The sequence below is a fragment of the Aegilops tauschii genome, chromosome 7 (assembly GCF_002575655.3).
Source record: "Aegilops tauschii subsp. strangulata cultivar AL8/78 chromosome 7, Aet v6.0, whole genome shotgun sequence".
Lineage (NCBI taxonomy): Eukaryota > Viridiplantae > Streptophyta > Magnoliopsida > Poales > Poaceae > Aegilops > Aegilops tauschii.
In genome coordinates, this window is record NC_053041.3 from 194,689,279 (window position 1) to 194,695,514 (window position 6,236).

Here is a 6,236-nt window from a genome sequence, read left to right on the forward strand (position 1 = left end):
CTGTAGTGCACCTTTATAGCCACCCAGTTACGTTGTGACGTTTGGTACACCCAAAGCATTCCTACGGTATCCGGGAGTTGCACAATCTCATGGTCTAAGGAAATGATACTTGACATTAGAAAAGCTCTTAGCAAACGAACTACACGATCTTGTGCTAGGCTGAGGATTGGGTCTTGTCCATCACATCATTCTCCTAATGATGTGATCCCGTTATCAACGACATCCAATGTCCATGGTCAGGAAACCGTAACCATCTATTGATCAACGAGCTAGTCAACTAGAGGCTTACTAGGGACATGGTGTTGTCTATGTATCCACACATGTATCTGAGTTTCCTATCAATACAATTTTAGCATGGATAATAAACGATTATCATGAACAAGGAAATATAATAATAACCAATTTATTATTGCCTCTAGGGCATATTTCTAACAGTCTCCCAATTGCACTAGAGTTAATAATCTAGTTCACATCGCCATGTGATTAATACCCAAGAGTTTACTAGAGTCAATAATCTAGTTCACATCATCATGTGATTGTAATGAATCCAACATCCATGGGGTTTGTTCATATCTCGCTTGTGAGAGAGGTTATTAGTCAACGGGTCTGAACCTTTCAGATCCGTGTGTGCTTTACGAATATCTATGTCATCTTGTAGATGCAACTATCACGCGCTACTTGGAGCTATTCCAAAAAACTGCTCTACTATACGAATCCGGTTTACTACTCAGAGTCATCCGGATTAGTGTCAAAGCTTGCATCGGCATAACCCTTTACGACGAACTCCTTTTCCACCTCCATAATCGAGAAAATTCCTTAGTCCACTAGATACTAAGGATAAGTTCGACCGCTGTCATGTGATCCATTCCCGGATCACTATTGTACCCCTTGACCAACTCATGGCAAGGCACACTTCATGTGCGGTACACAGCATAGCATACGGTAGAGCCTACGTCAAAAGCATAGGGGACGACCTTCGTCCTTTCTTTCTCTTCTGCTGTGGTCAGGTCTTGAGTCTTACTCACACCTTGTAACACAGCCAAGAACTCCTTCTTTGCTGATCTATTTTGAACTCCTTCAAAATCTTGTCACGGTATGCGTTCTTTGAAAGTATCATCAGGCGTCTTGATCTATCTATATAGATCTTGATGCCCAATATGTAAGCAGCTTTATCCAGGTCTTCCTTTGAAAAACTCCTTTCAAACAACCCTTTATGCTTTCCAAAAATTCTACATCATTTCGGATCAACAATATGTCATTCACATATACTTATCAGAAATGTTGTAGCGCTCCCACTCACTTTATTGTAAATACAAGTTTCTAACAAACTTTGTATAAACCCAAAAACTTTGATCACTCCATCAAAGCGTATATTCTGACTCCGAGATGCTTGCTCTAGTCCATGGAAGGATCGCTGGAGCTAGCATACCTTTTAGCATCCTTAGGATCGACAAAACCTTTCTGATTGTATCACATACAACCTTTCCTTACAAAAACTTGTAAGGAAACTTGTTTTGACATCCATCTGCCAGATTTCATAAATGCAGCTAATGCTAACATGATTCCGATGGACTTAAGCATCGCTACGGATGAGAAAATCTCATCGTAGTCAACTCCTTGAACTTGTGAAAATACTCTTTGCCACAAGTCGAGCTTCATAGACGGTAACATTACCGTCCACGTCCGTCTTCTTCTTAAAGATCCATTTATCTCAATGGCTTGCCGATCATCGGGTAAGTTCACCAAAGTCCATGCTTTGTTCTGATACATGGATCCTATCTCGGATTTCATGGCTTCTAACCATTTGTCGGAATATGGGCCCACCATCGCTTCTCCATAGCTCGTAGGTTCATTGTTGTCTAGCAACATGACTTCCAAGACAGGATCACGTACTACTCTGAAGTAGTACGCATCCTCGTCGTCCTACGAGGTTTGGTAGTGACTTGATCCGAAGTTTCATGATCACTATCATAAGCTTCCACTTCAATTGGTGTAGGTGCCACAGGAACAACTTCTTGTGCCCTGCTACACACTAGTTGAAGTGACGGTTCAATAACCTCATCAAGTCTCTACCATCCTCCCACTCAATTCTTTCGAGAGAAACTTTTTCTCGAGAAAGGACCTGTTTACTTCCAGATCTGAAACAGGAGGTATACCCAACTGTTTTGGGTATTCTATGAAGATGCATTTATCCGCTTTGGGTTCGAGCTTATCAGCCTGAAACTTTTTCACATAAGCATCGCGGCCCCAAACTTTTAAGAAACGACAACTTAGGTTTCTCTAAACGGTGTCGTCTCAACGGAACTGCGTGGTGCCCTATTTAAAGTGAATGCGGTTGCCTCTAATGCTTAGCCCATAAACGATAGTGGTAATTTGATAAGAGACATCATGGTATGCACCATATCCAATAGGGTGCAGTTATGATGTTCGGACACACCATCACACTATGATGCTCCAAGCGGTATTAGTCGTGAAACAATTTCCACAATTTCATAATTGTGTGCCAAACTCGTAACTCAGATACTCATCTCTATGATCATATCACAGACATTTTATCCTCTTGTCACGACGATCTTCAACTTCACTCTGAAATTACTTGAACCTTTCAATAATTCAGACTTGTGTTTCATCAAGTAAATATTCTCAGCATCTACTCAAATCATCTGTGAAGTAAGAACATATCGATATCCACTGCGTGCCTCAGCACTCATTGGACTGCACACATCAAATGTATTACTTCCAACAAGTTGCTCTCTTGTTCCATCTTACTGAAAACGAGGCCTTTCAATCATCTTGCCCATGTGGTATGATTTGCATGTCTCAAGTGATTTAAAATCAAGTGAGTCCAAACGATCCATCTGCATGGAGTTTCTTCATGCATATATACCAATAGACATGGTTCGCATGTCTCAATCTTTTCAAAAATGAGTGAGTCCAAAGATCCATCTACATGGAGCTTCTTCATGCGTTCTATACAAATATGACTCAAATGGCAGTGCCACAAGTATGTGGTACTATCATTACTATTTTATATCTTTTGGCACGAACATGTGTATCACTGCGATCGAGATTCATTTTAGGTGCAAGACCATTGAAGGTATTATTCAAATAAACAGAGTAACCATTATTCTCCTTAAATGAATAACCATATTGCGATAAACATAATCCAATCATGTTTATGCTCAACGCAAACACCAAATAACAATTATTTAGGTTTAACACCAATCTCGATGGTAGAGGGAGCATGCGATGCTTGATCACATCAACCTTGGAAACACTTCCAACACATATCGTCATCTCACCTTTAGCTAGTCTCCGTTTATTCCGCAGCTTTTATTTCGAGTTACTAACACTTAGCAACCGAACTGGTATCTAATACCCTGGTGCTGCTAGGAGTACTAGTAAAGTACACATTCATATAATGTATATCCAATATACTTCTGTCGACCTTGCCTGCCTTCTCATCTACCAAGTATCTAGGGTAGTTCTGCTTCAGTGACCGTTTCCCTCATTACAGAAGCACTTAGTCTCGGGTTTGGGTTCAACCTTGGGATTCTTCACTAGAGCAGCAAATGATTTGCTGTTTCATGAAGTATCCCTTCTTCCCTTGCCCTTCTGGAAACTAGTGGTTTTACTAACCATCAACAATTGATGCTCCCCTTTTTGATTTCTACTTTCGCGGTGTCAAACATCGCGAGTTGCTCAAGGATCATCATATCTATCCCTGATATGTTATAGTTCATCACGAAGCTCTAATAGCTTGGTGGCAGTGACTATGGAGAACCATCACTATCTCATCTGGAAGATTAACTCCCACTCGATTCAAGCGATTGTATTACTCAGACAATCTGAGCACATGCTCAACGATTGAGCTTTTCTCCCTTAGTTTGCAGGCTTAAGAAACTTGTCAGAGGTCTCATACCTCTTGACGTGGGCACTAGTCTGAAATCCCAATTTCAGTCTTCGGAACATCTCATATGTTCTGTGACGTTTCAAAAACGTCTTTGGTGCCACAATTCTAAACCGTTAGCATTACACACTGAACTATCACGTAGTCATCAAAACGTGTATGTCAGATGTTTCGCAACATCTACAGACGACGCTGAGGTTCAGCACATCGAGCGGTGCATTAAGGACATAAGCCTTCTGTGCAGCAATGAGGACAATCCTCAGTTCACGGACCCAGTCCGCATAATTGGTACTATCAACTTTCAACTAAATTTTCTCTTAGGAACATATCTTAACCAGTAGAACTAAAGTAAGCTATGACATAATTTGCAAAGACCTTTTGACTATGTTCATGATAATTAAGTTCATCTGATTATTCAATGAACTCCCACTCAGATAGACATCCCTCTAGTCATCTAAGTGATACATGATCCGAGTCAAACTAGGCCGTGTCCGATCATCACGTGAGACGGACTAGTCATCATCGGTGAACATCTCCATGTTGATCGTATCTACTATACGACTCATGTTCGACCTTTCGGTCTCTTGTGTTCCGAGGCCATGTCTGTACATGCTAGGCTCGTCAAGTCAACCTAAGTGTTTCGCATGTGTTCCGAGGCCATGTTTGTACATGCTAGGCTCGTCAACACCCGTTGTATTCGAACGTTAGAATCTATCACACCCGATCATCACGTGGTGCTTCGAAACAGCGAACCTTCGCAACGGTGCACAGTTAGGGGGAACACGTCTCTTGAAATTTTAGTGACGGATCATCTTATTTATGCTACCGTCGTTCTAAGCAAATAAGATGTAAACATGACAAACATCACATGCAAATCATAAAGTGACATGATATGGCCAATATCATCTTGCGCCTTTTGATCTCCATCTTCGAGGCGCGGCATGATCACTGTAACACCCCGCATGTAACTTGCCATATTTGTAACTCCGACTCTTGCCATTTTCGGCTATGTGATATGTTTTTCCCTCCGTTGTCGGGTTTTGTCTTTCGTTTTGTATTTTGTCATGTCATGCATTTTCATATCATGTCATCATGTGCATTGCATTCGCATACGTGTTCGTCTCATGCATCCGAGCATCTTCCCCGTTGTCCGTTTTCCAATCCGGCGCTCCTATCTCCTCCGGTGCACCCCTCTAGTTTTCTTTCGTGTGCGTATGTCAAACTTTCTCGGAATGGACCGAGGCTTGTCAAGTGGTCTTAATATACCGCCCGGAGACTACCGGTCAAGTTTCGTTCCATTCGGAGGTCGTTTGGTACTCCATCGGTTAACCGGGCCTCCGCAATGTCCATTTGAGTATCCAGAAAAACCCCCTCCAAAACCAGCCCAAAACCCACCAAACTCTCTTCCATGCTCTAGGTCGTTCGATCACGATCGTGTGGGCGAAAACCGCACCTCATTTGGAGTCTCCTAGCTCCCTCTACCTATTTATAAGTGGGCATCCCGAAAAACGAAATCTCAGACGAAACCCTAACCCTCTCCCTCCGCGCCGCGCCGGACGCGTCCGCTCCGGCCGGACAACGTCCGCCGCGCCGCCCGGCCAACCGGCGAGCGCCACGTGGCCCGCCTCCGCCTCGCCCCTCCGCCGGCCCACAGGCCCGTCGCCGGCCCTCCAGGCCCGCGCCGTCCGCCGCCCGCGCAGCGCGCGCCCGCCGCCGCTCCGCCTCGCCGCCGCTCGCCCCGGCCGCCGCCGCCCGCAGGTCGCCGCCGCCGGCCCCGCCGCGTCCGCCGGCGCCCGCGCCCTCCGGCGCCGCCTTCCTCCGCCGGCGACCGCCGCGCCTCCGGCCCCTCCTCCCCTCGCCGGACCGCGCCTCCCCGTCGCCTCCTCTTCCTCCCCGTCGCCGGTCGGCGAGCTCCGGCCCCGATCCGATCGGGATATGGTACGGTTGCTGCCGTTGACTTTTTCCCCCGAGCCCCCTCTTTTTTTCTAAGTCCTAATTTTTTTCTCAGCATATGCTCCTGTTCCCGATGCGATAACTTTGTGCATGTAGCTCCGATTCGCGCGTATAATATGTCAAACTGTTCGTCTCGTGATGCTCTTCATTTTGTTCAATTGCACCATTTTCATTAGAGGTCATCTTGATGCCCAAATCTTCGTTGGAAGAGGGCTAGTTGCTGTTAATCTCTGGTTCTTATCAGAACTTGGAGATTTGTCTTTTTTGTATCATTTATTCTGTGCATCTTTTGAGCATGAGCTCTACATGTGTTTTGAAGTATGCCATGCCATCCTTCCAGTGGTATAGTCCATGTATTTTTGTGATCTCTGTG